At 41.4% G+C, this 13,705-nt stretch overlaps 1 long non-coding RNA gene across 2 annotated transcripts in view; it reads right to left on the bottom strand.

The window, feature by feature from the left end:
- LOC115095550 overlaps window positions 1-12,947 on the bottom strand; it is a 198,419-nt gene extending 185,472 nt beyond the window's left edge. For both annotated transcript variants that reach the window (XR_003857811.1, XR_003857807.1), the window contains exon 1: window positions 12,862-12,947. This is a non-coding gene — a long non-coding RNA (uncharacterized LOC115095550). The remainder of the gene's footprint in view (window positions 1-12,861) is intronic.
- Window positions 12,948-13,705: the final 758 nt, after the last annotated feature.

Genomic DNA, 13,705 nt, shown 5'->3' with positions numbered 1-13,705 from the left:
AAGCTGACGTTCCACTTCTGCGACGTATTGTTGTCTATTTTGTATGACAATGGAACCCCCCTTATCTGCTGGTTTTACTACAATTTGTTGATTGTCTCGAAGTTCTTTCAGTGCTTTATACTCTGCATGGGTTAAGTTGTTAACCCTGCCGGATGGCTGGATTACTTTAGAGAAACTCTCTTTTCGAACCATTTCAGCAAATGTATAGATAACCGGATCTATAAGACCCGGCGGCACCCATGTGGAACGTGGCATTAATTCATCTTTTTGATATTCTTGAGGCGCTGAATTTGCAAAGAATAATTTTAACCGCAATTGTCTGATGAACCTATGTAGGTATTTCTCACCTTCAAATGTCGAAAACGTGTTGACAGGTGCAAAGGACAAGCCTTTGCTTAATAGGGTAGATTGGGCCTCAGTTAAAACAGTCGCAGAGATATTAATTACTGCCTCTTGTGATGTTGTAATTATTTGTTCTTTGCTTGTCTTGTGCGTCCGTACGGCCGTCTGGAGTTGTCTTGCTGATCTTTCTCTTTGGCTCGCTTGTCTACCTTGCGCGAGCCAGCCTGTTCTAAAAAATGAGATTCTCTCTCTACTGTGCGTTCATCACCTGTCTTCTCTGTTTGTCGTTTACTTGGACGTGTTTCTTCTTCGGAGTAGTCATCCGACGAGCCTGCGAAGGTGACTTTCGGTTTCCTATGTTTGAAAGGTTGAGTGGACATCCACTGATATACATTACCTTTTTTGTAATCGCCTTCGTCACGAGTGAACTTTGTTAATTTGAATTGTTTTAACTCTTCCCTAAATGTGTCCATCTGATCCTGTAGCTCTTTAAAGGATTGTTGATATTTGTCTTCTGATTCCACTTGACGGATGTCTTCCAAAGTTTTTTCAATTTCTTCCTTGACTTGGACTGCTGTTATTTGTGCTTTTTCTATAATTAGGATCATCAGATCCAATGAGCACTTATTAAGAATCTTGTTCCAGTTTTGGAGAAATTCAGGGTCTTCTCCATATAACCTAGGTTCTTTCTGAATTCTCAATCCACGTGGTATTCTTTGCACACGGCAGTACTCGATGAGGGTACCTGCATGCAATTCTGTACGAATGAGTTTTTTATTAGATGCTGCTACTGAATTCCACTGGTCAGGTCTCTGACCATCTTCAGTGGTGAATATAGAAGGTGCTACCAAAAGCGCCTGTAGTCTGGCTTCTGAGAAGGACAGTGTATTATCCCAGGCAGTAATATTAGTTGTCATGATAGAGGTACTGTGATTCAGTATTCACTAGTCACATTCTCCCATAGTCCCTGAAGCAGGCACCTTGTGCCGAAACATGGCCCGTGTCGGACAAGCAGCTCCGTACCCATGAGACATCAGTAAAGGCGACGACCTTGATAAGTATGATATAAAACTAACAGTGGGTCGGAAAAGCAGCAGGGGAGAAGGGATTTTAAGAAAAATAATACAAAATAAAAAATATCTTTCGACTTTAATAAAAGAATAATAGACGGAGGCAAAAGACAGGATAACTGCAAAATCGGTTATCCTTATCAATCACCTCCGGACAAGATTATCACCACACAAGGTTTCCCTTACACGTTTGAGTTGGTGAATTGTTTAAGAGGGAAAGAGGTTGGTTAGTGACTAGTGAATACTGAATCACAGTACCTCTATCATGACAACTAATATTACTGCCTGGGATAATACACTGTCCTTCTCAGAAGCCAGACTACAGGCGCTTTTGGTAGCACCTTCTATATTCACCACTGAAGATGGTCAGAGACCTGACCAGTGGAATTCAGTAGCAGCATCTAATAAAAAACTCATTCGTACAGAATTGCATGCAGGTACCCTCATCGAGTACTGCCGTGTGCAAAGAATACCACGTGGATTGAGAATTCAGAAAGAACCTAGGTTATATGGAGAAGACCCTGAATTTCTCCAAAACTGGAACAAGATTCTTAATAAGTGCTCATTGGATCTGATGATCCTAATTATAGAAAAAGCACAAATAACAGCAGTCCAAGTCAAGGAAGAAATTGAAAAAACTTTGGAAGACATCCGTCAAGTGGAATCAGAAGACAAATATCAACAATCCTTTAAAGAGCTACAGGATCAGATGGACACATTTAGGGAAGAGTTAAAACAATTCAAATTAACAAAGTTCACTCGTGACGAAGGCGATTACAAAAAAGGTAATGTATATCAGTGGATGTCCACTCAACCTTTCAAACATAGGAAACCGAAAGTCACCTTCGCAGGCTCGTCGGATGACTACTCCGAAGAAGAAACACGTCCAAGTAAACGACAAACAGAGAAGACAGGTGATGAACGCACAGTAGAGAGAGAATCTCATTTTTTAGAACAGGCTGGCTCGCGCAAGGTAGACAAGCGAGCCAAAGAGAAAGATCAGCAAGACAACTCCAGACGGCCGTACGGACGCACAAGACAAGCAAAGAACAAATAATTACAACATCACAAGAGGCAGTAATTAATATCTCTGCGACTGTTTTAACTGAGGCCCAATCTACCCTATTAAGCAAAGGCTTGTCCTTTGCACCTGTCAACACGTTTTCGACATTTGAAGGTGAGAAATACCTACATAGGTTCATCAGACAATTGCGGTTAAAATTATTCTTTGCAAATTCAGCGCCTCAAGAATATCAAAAAGATGAATTAATGCCACGTTCCACATGGGTGCCGCCGGGTCTTATAGATCCGGTTATCTATACATTTGCTGAAATGGTTCGAAAAGAGAGTTTCTCTAAAGTAATCCAGCCATCCGGCAGGGTTAACAACTTAACCCATGCAGAGTATAAAGCACTGAAAGAACTTCGAGACAATCAACAAATTGTAGTAAAACCAGCAGATAAGGGGGGTTCCATTGTCATACAAAATAGACAACAATACGTCGCAGAAGTGGAACGTCAGCTTAATGATCAGGAGTTTTATCAATTACTGACAGGAGATCCCACCCAAGACATCAAAAAGAAGATAGACCACATAGTGGAACAGGCGTTAAAAGCCAATTGGATCACGGAGAAGGAAGCACGGTTCTTAATGGTCAAACATCCAACGTGTCCAGTGTTCTATACTGTCCCAAAAATCCATAAATCACTTCAGTCCCCACCGGGACGTCCTATAGTGTCTTCTAAAGGGTCTCTCCTTGAACCACTTTCACAATTCGTGGATCGGTCATTACGTGGGTTTATCCCGCAAATACCCTCCTACATACGAGATTCGGCACACTTGATGACTATATTGCAAGATCTAGCGCCAGATCCAAAAGCCACATATCTGGTCACTATAGACGTCACGGCTTTATACACCAGCATACCTCAAAATGAAGCCATTGAGGTCATTACTGCTAAATTGACATCGACTTCAGCACGACGGAGAACTCCAGTAGCCTTCATTGAGGAACTTGCTAGCATTGCATTACAAGAAAACTATTTTATGTTTTTAGGAAAATATTACAAACAGATCAAAGGAACGGCTATGGGGGCCACAATGGCCCCCGACCTCGCCAATTTATACATGTCAGCGTTTGAGGAGAAGTGGATACACCGGAACAACTATGAAGATCATATTAAGTTATGGAAAAGATTCATAGATGACATATCTGTCATCTGGCAAGGAGAGGAAGAAGAACTCCAACAATTCATACAGTGGTTGAATAGCTGCAATCCACATCTGCAGTTTACGAGCCAACATCATAAAAACATGATTCATTCTTAGATATTCAAGTCATGTTAACTGATGAAGGATTCCAGTTTACCATATACCGGAAACCCACGGACAGGAATACACTTTTGCATTACTCATCTTTTCATCCAGTTCACCTCAGGAACAATCTTCCGGTAGGGCAATTCCTCCGATTAAGGAGGTTGTGCTCCACAACTACAGAATTTAAAATACAAGCAGAGGATATGACCAAAAGATTCCTGCAGAGAGGATATCCAGCAGCTATAATAAAAAAAGCATATAAACGAGCCAGATGGGCCAATAGAGAGTTGCTCCTCCAGCCAAAAACAAGTAGTGAAAAAGAAAAACTAATTTGTGTATTGCCACATACCCCTCAAACATACATGTTAAAAAAGAGCATTTTGAAACACTGGTCTATACTACAAGTTCATTCCATTTTCCAAGAGAAACCCACGTTTGCACTAACAAAAGCCCAAAATCTAAAAGATTTAGTAGTTCACTCGAACTTACTCCCAGTAGCCATACAGACCCGAGATACACTAAGAGGTCAAGAAACATGTGGGAAATGCAGTGCATGCCAGTTCATGCATGTAGGCACAGAGTTAAATATACCGGGACGGAGGAAATACATTTACAGAGGCCATTACACATGTGGATCTACAAAAGTCATATATGCACTATGGTGCACGTGCCATAAAGTGTATATTGGCAAAACAATGCGGAAAGTTAAAAATAGGATCCAAGAACACGTTAGCCGATTGAGACACAAAATTGAAGGTGCACCCTTAACTGACCACTGGCAAGAAATGGGACATCCACCAGAAGAGTTCAAAGTGGCAGTATTATTTCAATTACAGGAACATCCTAGGGGTGGTGACCTCAATATCAAACTCATACAGATGGAACAGAAATTTATATACACATGGGATACAGTGACTCCCAAAGGACTCAACCGAGAAATAGATTGGACAGTGTACTGATGACGATCTTCACTGGAAAAGAAGGAGGCGTTCACCATCATCCACGAGAACATGATCAGCAACTCCCCACACAGTGAAAAAGGATAAAGAACCAAAAATTTGACTATAGCACAATATTAGTTCAGGTTCATAAGATCAGTGGGTATTAGTTTCCTATTAGGTTAGCAACCAATCTTAAATAAAACAAGGGTCTGTCAGCCACATTCAAGAATGCCCACTAAAAGCACTAAAAAGTATTAAGAGCTACATTCAAGAATGCCCACTAAAAGTATTAAGAGCAGAGAACACCAGGCTCGAAACGGAGTATTTTAGAGAGTATATAATATAAGTAAATTGATACTTTAATAAGACTCGTTTGAGTAATTCAATATAGCCCCCGATTAAATTTTAAAGAAAAGAAGACTGTGGATAGCTAATCTACCAAGCGGCGCGGCACAAGCGCCCCGCCCAGGACACGCCCACTGTTCTCGATACCTATTACGACAGAAACAGTAGGAGCGGACGTGGCACGCACAAGTTTACCACAAGGTCCGCCAGAGACAAGAACGATACGTGTTGCAGATCAGATGAAGTTCTCCATCAGGTCCTCTAAAGCTGCCTAAAAGTAATTATGTAAAACCTCTGGAATCAAGATCAGTTAAACACGTTTACAAGTTAACACTACAAAAGTGATGTAGCAAAGATGTTTATATACTCGAGTTTGACTCAAATGAAGACATAATATTGCAAATATGAGTTAGAACAAAACTTACGAGTCTTATAGTTTTCACCTGAGACAGCCTCGTTCTGGCCAGAGAGGGCGGTGGACTTCCCAGTCAGGCTTTAAAAGTAGTGAGAATAGAGCAGACGCCCAGGCAGACACAGAAGGCGTCGCACGAGAAGACAGCAGAAGCTTTTTGACAAGTAAGCTTTTCAAAAAGGTGGGTGAGAATTAGAGAATTAAGCATGAATGTGATATGGAGTAAGTGATGCTGAATTAAATTGTTTTCTATATAGAAGGACCTTAGAATGCTGTGAACCCATTTAGGACACAGCACATTCTCCCATAGTCCCTGAAGCAGGCACCTTGTGCCGAAACATGGCCCGTGTCGGACAAGCAGCTCCGTACCCATGAGACATCAGTAAAGGCGACGACCTTGATAAGTATGATATAAAACTAACAGTGGGTCGGAAAAGCAGCAGGGGAGAAGGGATTTTAAGAAAAATAATACAAAATAAAAAATATCTTTCGACTTTAATAAAAGAATAATAGACGGAGGCAAAAGACAGGATAACTGCAAAATCGGTTATCCTTATCAATCACCTCCGGACAAGATTATCACCACACAAGGTTTCCCTTACACGTTTGAGTTGGTGAACTGATGCAATTAATAGCAGTGGCTATTCCCTAAGTAAACTTGATTAATAGCCGTTAATGGACTTCTCCTCCAAGAACTTATCCAAACCTTTTTTGAACCCAGCTACACTAACTGCACTAACCAAATCCTCTGGCAACAAATTCCAGAGCTTTATTGTGCGTTGAGTGAAAAACAATTTTCTCAGATTAGTCTTAAATGTGCTACATGCTAACTTCATGCAATGCCCCCTAGCCCTTCTATTATTCGAAAGTATAAATAACCAAGTCACATCTACTCGTTCAAGACCTCTCATGATCTTAAAGACCTCTATCATATCCCCCCTCAGACGTCTCTTCTCCAAGCTGAACAGCCCTAACCTCTTCAGCTTTTCCTCATAGGGGAGCTGTTCCATCCCCTTTATCATTTTGGTTGCCCTTCTCTGTACCTTCTCCATCGCAACTATATCTTTTTGAGATGTGGTGACCAGAATTGCACACAGTATTCAAGGTGTGGTAATATGGAACCTAACATTGTGTAACTATAGCATGGGTTATTTTGTCCTATATGCATCACCTTGCACTTATCCACATTAAATTTCATCTGCCATTTCGATGCCCAATTTTCCAGTCTCACAAGGTCTTCCTGCAATTTATCACAATCTGCTTGTGATTTAACTACTCTGAACAATTTTGTATCATCTGCAAATTTGATTACTTCACTCGTCGTATTTCTTTCCAGATCATTTATAAATATATTGAAAAGTAAGGGTCCCAATACAGATCCCTGAGGCACTCCTGTTATGGTTTGAGGTGTTTGAGTGGATTCTTGGGTACTGTGGCAGATGACTACGCCCACGGGGAGGAGCCCCCACGGGGGGCCACAGTACTGGGCTAGGCTCAGGATGCACAAACACAGAGTTATGTCTTTTATTGTACAGCTGATGTATACCACCAGAGGTGGCAGTAGTGAGGTGATCCAGAGGTAGCAGTCCAGGGACCCTTGGCAGAGGGGACCCGTCTCACCAAGATGGTATAGGGATATCCAGGTGAAGGTTTCCCAGCACGGCAGAGCTGTAGATGAGACAGACTGAGAATTAGAATTACTCACTAGATGGTAGCTGTAAGGTTGATAATTCCACCAGGCAGAAGTAGATGGTAACAGGCACCGAGGCAGGGAGAGCAGGCCCTCGAAGAGTAAGTACCCAGATTAGAGAATACCCCGAAGGGCAGAGAGAGCTTCCAGCGGCAGCAAGGAAGCAGTAGTTTAGACCGGACGAGTCCAATCCAATCCTGATCCATATCACGATCCTTGCTAACTCAATGAGCTAGCAAACAATACCCGGATGGCGTGACGTTATTAGAGGGGAACGCCCCCGAGGTTCCTGCCATGACGTGGATAAAGACGTGGGTGGCGTGCACACGTGCACCCTAGGAGGCCCATAGGAGAAACATGGCGTGAGGCTTTGCCATAGCAGTTCCGGGGAAGCCGGAGAATGCGGCTTGCAGATGCAACGGGAGCCATCTTCCCAAGGCTAGTGGGGAGAGCAGAGAAAAAGGTGAGGCACATGGGTTGAAGCCGTCCGAGACCGGACACAACAACTCCACTACCCACTCTTTTCCACTGAGAAAATTGTCCATTTAATCCTACTCTCTGCTTCCTGTCTTTTAGCCAGTTTGTAATCCATGAAAGGACATTGCCACCTATCCCATGACTTTTTACTTTTCCTAGAAGCCTCTCATAAGGAACTTTGTCAAACGCCTTCTGAAAATCCAAGTACACTACATCTACCGTTTCACCTTTATCCACATGTTTATTAACTCCTTCAAAAAAGTGAAGCAGATTTGTGAGGCAAGGCTTGCCTTGGGTAAAGCCATGCTGACTTTGTTCCATAAACCATGTCTTTCTATATGTTCTGTGATTTTGATGTTTAGAACACTTTCCACTATTTTTCCTGGCACTGAAGTCAGGCTAACCGGTCTGTAGAGGGCTATAAAATAATGAAAGGACTAAAACAGGTAAATGTGAATCTCGTATTTATTCTTTCAGATAATAGAAGGACTAGGGGACACTCCATGAAGTTATCAAGTAGCACAATTAAAACAAGTCAGAGAAAATTCTTTTTCACTCAACCCACAATTAAGTTCTGGAATTTGTTGCCAGAGGATGTGGTTAGCACAGTTAGTATAGCTGGGTTTTAAAAAGGTATGGATAAATTCCTGGAAGAGAAGTCCATTAACTGCTATTAATCAAGATGACTTAGGGAATAGCCACTACTATAACTGGTATTAGTAGCATGGGTTCTATTAATGTTTGGGTAATTGCCAGGTACTTGTAACCTGAATTGGTTACAAGTACCTGGCAAGTTGGTTACAAGTACCTGTACAAGTCCTGTTGAAAACAGGATGCTGGCCTTGATGGACCCTTGGTCTGACCCAGTTTGACAACTTCTTATATTCTTATGTTCACATTGCTGCCTCTCAAGCTTTTCTCCCTCATCAACACTCCCAGAGGCACAAACAGAAGGTGGGAGTGACCAAAAAATCTGTTCCTTATAGGCTAATGGTTTTTTTCCCCTCCCTTTCCCCAAAAAATCCTGCCAGCCTAAACAACTGCTTTCTTGCTTTCCCATTAAAGCCAGTTCTGGTTTGTTATTTTGTCAAGAGAAAATTTAAATTGAATCTGCTTTCTTTACTCACCTTTCCAAACAAATGTTCAGAATAAGTTACAGTTCAGGTCCAGTAGGTAGGTGCCTTCCTCAGAGAGGGTTAGAATCTAAGGGGTGAATTTATAAGCCTGGTTTGAGCCAAAGCCGGAAGATACGCGCAGAAGTCAGGTTGGTGCACACTGTCTGGATTTTATAAGGTGCCTGCATACGTGTGTAACTCCCGGTACACACAAAATTATTTTCCCGGGAAAAGGGGCTGGGCATGGGCATTATAGGATTTATGAATGAAACCAGTGCATAAATACTTACACGCACAAGTGCACGCTGGGTGCTCTACCGCATAACTTTACTTCTGCTATAGATGGTGCGTAAGTCCAAAAAAAAAGGCTAGTCGGTAGGGTTTAAAAATAGGGGCTAACAGGGTAAAAGCGATGCTAATTAACTAGGTGGGGTTAGAAGTGGGGAAACTGGTAGTTGCATCTGCAAGCGTGTCTACTAGTGTCTATGAAAATCCCCCAACTTACACGGTAGAGGAGGCATTTGTGCCCCTCCATATAAAAATGTGTGCACATGTATGCGTGTAAGGCCTATTTTATACCATCTGTGCATATACGCACATATATTTCAAAATGGTTGCAACCTTTGGTGTGAGCTTTCAAACGCGTGTACATGTGTGCTGCAGGCTGGTATCAAAGTTACTGTTCCTACTGATAGCTGGGGCAAGGGAGGACAAAATAACTCCCTCAAGGTCATTGATAGAAGTGGGATTTGAATCCTGGTTTGGCTGGTTCTTAGCCTGCTACTCTGACCACTAGGCCAATCTATATATAATTTAGTGGCCTATGCATTAAAGCTTATTAGTATGCAGACTAAGGATATTGAGCATGCATGCTAAATTATGAGCTATGCACTACAGCCACAGTTTGCATTCTAAACAGATGTTAGCATGTACAGGCTAAAATTTGAGGATCAGTGAACACCAGGAATTCTTTATTCTGCACAAAACATCATAAAAAGCCTGACTCAGGCCGAGTTTCGCTCATTTTAACCTGAAAAACAAACCGGAAACTGATCCAACACTGCAGTAGCGACCAAAACAAGAGGATCAGTGAACACCAGGAATTCTTTATTCAGCACAAAACATCATAAAAAGCCCGACTCAGGCTGAGTTTCGCTCATTTGAGCTAATTCAGGGGCTATTACATTTGATGCCGGTGGTTGTCTCCATATAGCAATTCAGTTTCTATGAGTGTGCGCCAAAACTTGATGTCAGCACAGTCACTTCTCAAGAGCCACCGTTTAGCTTCACTCCTAAATTAAAAAGTATCTCACCACCAACACTTGACAGGTTGGTGCGATCACTTCTTCAAACTGGAAATGGTGGTGAGATACTTTTGAATTTAGGAGTGAAGCTAAATGGCGGCTCCAGATTGTTTTCGTGTTTGATTCATACGGAGACGTCAGCTCTTGAGAAGTGACTGTGCCGACATCAAGTTTTGGCGCACACTCAGAGAAGCTGAACTGCTGTATGGAGACAACCACCGGCATCAAATGTAATAGCCCCTGGTGCAGCTCAAATGAGCGAAACTCGGCCTGAGTCAGGCTTTTTATGATGTTTTGTACAGAATAAAGAATTCCTGGTGTTCACTGATCCTCTTGTTTTGGTCGCTACTGCAGTATTGGATCGGTTTCCGGTTTGTTTTTCATGCTAAAATTTGTAGATATGTTTATATAAGTGAAGTATGATATATGCAAATTAGGATTTAGTGGGTGCATGATATGGTTTCTTGAAAGCACTATTTAACATGTGTATGCTAAGGCCTATAATATAACACCTAACTTAGAGGCTGATGTAATAAGGTGCGCTCTGTGAAACGCACAGTTTAGTGCACAAACTTTACTATCAATACTGCAAGGAGTTTTTCACACAAAAATGCATGCAAATATGTGGTTTTCAGTTATCCGTCTATATGTCTTTTGAATATCTACCCCCATGTTTTCTTAGTGCTGGAAACATAACTCTTAATCTGAGGTAGGATAAAATTTACAGGGCTAATGTTAGTCTATGGGTGGAAGATGGAATTCCGATGCTGGAACCTATAAATCAGATTTTTATATGCTGAAAAAAATGCTTTCTACACAAAAGGTAATTTTTTCATGCATAAAATTTGATTTATGTACAAAAAATGTTTTCTGTACAAAAGGCATTTTTTGAGCTCATAAATTATAGTTTATCTGCAGAAAACAGGATTTGTGGACATAAATCATGTTTTGCTGCATGCTAAGCCTTTTCTTTGCACACATTTTCAGGTTTGTGTATATTTTTTTAACTCCAAGTGCATTAGCATTCCATTAAAATAATGAGTTTGTGCATTAAACTGTATGCTGAATTTCAGCACACAATTTTAATGCTCAGCTTTTCGCATCAGCCCCTCAAATAGGTGTTGACTATTGCGCATTATTCAGGAGGCTAAGCTAACAGTATAAATTTGTGGGTTTCAAGATGGAAAACATGTTGCTGCTGGAGCAGGAACAGCTGCTGGAGGAACTGAGGACAAAGGAGAGATGGAGAGAGTGAGAGACAGAGGAGGCCAGAGAGGAGACAGAGACAGAGGATGAAGAGAAGGAAGAAGCGGGGACAGATGGAGGAGGAGAGGTGACAAAGTATGAGACAAAGGGGAGGAGGAAGGACCTTGGGGCAGAAGAAGAACAGCAACAGCAGAGAAGAGGAAAGTGACAGCCATGTCAATGTAGGGCCTGGAGCACCTGACTGGATACATGTATCATTTAAGCACAAAGGTCAATTGTACAGGCAAAATTCAGAATACACTTCAAGCCTGGACAGTTCTAGCCTTCCTTTTGTTTCCTTCTCTTCTCTGGGGCTTCTCTAATCCTCCTGGGCCCTGATTGCTTATCCCTCTGGAAAAAGGAAACTCCCTTTGGCCAGAATCCCTTGCTAGGCAGTTTCTTAAGGAGGACTGGGCCAGATAGCTGGGACTGGTCTTTTAAGGTATTCTGGGGGAATTTCCCATAGACACCTTCACAGAGTAATTTTCAAAAGGATTTCAAGGCAGAAATCCTAGTTTATGTGTATAAAACCCAGTTTGAATATGAATTCAGACAGAGTATGTGCATATAAAAATATGCTCAAAACATGATTTTGCATGTACTTTTACATGCATAGTAAGTAGGTACTTTGGAGACTAAGTTGGAGCAGGGAAAGGATTTAGACACATATGATTGATTATTAAATTTATTCAAGTGAATCCACCTATACAAAGTTACACCAGCTCTCAAGCAGATGTGACTTTGAACATGTATGGCGCAGGAGAGTCCGTGCCTGTCCGTGAATTTCCACAATGGATTTCTGCACAGAAATCTGCTTTGAAAGTTCTGGCTAAAATCTGTGTGGGCTGTTTGAGGATTACCTTCCCTATAGAAACAGATCATGATACAGCTCTTTATAAATAGACTAGAGATATGCATTTGTTTCAAACAAATCAAGCTGTTTTAAATGGAATTTCCCATTTCAGTTCAATTTGTTTTTAAAATGAAACAAAAACAAAACAAAACTGTTCACAGTCATTCCTTTTATTTAAAAAAAAGTATGCCTCAAAAAAAATCCCACTTCTGAGCCCTCCTCCCAATCTCCCCGGACCAAAACACAAGCCCTCTTACCATATTCATGTTCTTCGCAGGGCAGAAGCGAATCTGAGTCACTCCTGCCCCACCAGTGCTGTGATTTAAGCTGGCACTGGCAGCCGAGGTTGGTGCCATTTTTTATTTCTTTCATATAAAAAGGGATCGGCCTGGGCCTGGATGGCTCCATTCTGCATAGTAAAATTAGCAATGGTGTCAGGCTTGGTACACCAGCACCATTGTTAATCATAGCACCAAGCGGAAGCAGGAGCAAGTGGGAGATAGTTTCTGCCCCATGAAGAACATCAAGAGGGTTCGAAGAGATGGGTTTTCTTTCTTTTTAAATGAGGCACACATTTTTTCTTTTGTTTTTGTTTTTTAATGTTTTATTTCTTTTCATAATTTGATGTTTTTTGCCTTTAAATAAATGAATAAAAAAGAAATACACAACAAACAAAATGGGAAAAAAATGTCTGTGTACACACCTTTAAAACAGAATGTGAGAGATAAGAGGGAGAATCCTGAATCTTTACCTCTTATGCCTAAAGAGGATTGATGTGATGGGACATTTTCAGTGGCAGATCTGATGATCCTCACAGAGGAAGGTAGCAATGAGTCAAACTCACTGAAGGTGAAGAAAAAATAGAAAGTAATTGCTGAGTTGTTGTAAGAAATCCAAGTTTTGAGGCATCAGCATAAAGTGATGGTGGATTATGTAAAAGCTTTGCAAAGTCCTTTATCACATTATTAAATCAACATTTAAACTGTTTAAATAGCACCATTATTAATTTTAATAATACTGCTAGGCCTCGCTTTGCTCTGAATACAAATATGGCAAGCTTGGAAACAATGACTGACAGTTAATTTTGAGAATAATGATGAAAACAATGCTGCTGGTTTAGAGGCAGAAGCATGTGTACATTCTGAGTGGGTCAGTTTAAGGACAATCTGTCACGCTGGCAGAGACACAGCGAGCCCATCTCTTTGCAAGCGCAGCAGGGGAAAGATTGCTAAATACCATGTTTGCTTTTTGTCCTACATCTACAGAGCAATTATCACAAGTTATTGCACAGGTAAACAGCTGCGTTGCTGCGTAAAAAGGACTGCTTGAAATTGCATAAACCTCTCCCCCTCATCACAGTAAAAGTACATGCTCCGTTCATGGCAACAAAAGGATGGGATTTGGGAAAGGAAAGAAAAGGAAGGTACATGTAGGGCATTTTATTTTGAACGTCCAGCATGTACCTTCTGCTTCCAATCTGCTGTGTGATGTTGGTCTGATTTTCCAAGAGACCCCTGGGGAGGGGGGAGGTTCCTTAGAAAATAAGTTTGCAGGCGACCCCCAAGGACAGTCTCAAAATTGTCCAACTAGTACAT

Source organism: Rhinatrema bivittatum, chromosome 7, assembly GCF_901001135.1.
Source record: "Rhinatrema bivittatum chromosome 7, aRhiBiv1.1, whole genome shotgun sequence".
Lineage (NCBI taxonomy): Eukaryota > Metazoa > Chordata > Amphibia > Gymnophiona > Rhinatrematidae > Rhinatrema > Rhinatrema bivittatum.
Note: the sequence above shows the minus strand (reverse complement) of the source record. Positions and strands in the feature narration are given on the sequence as shown.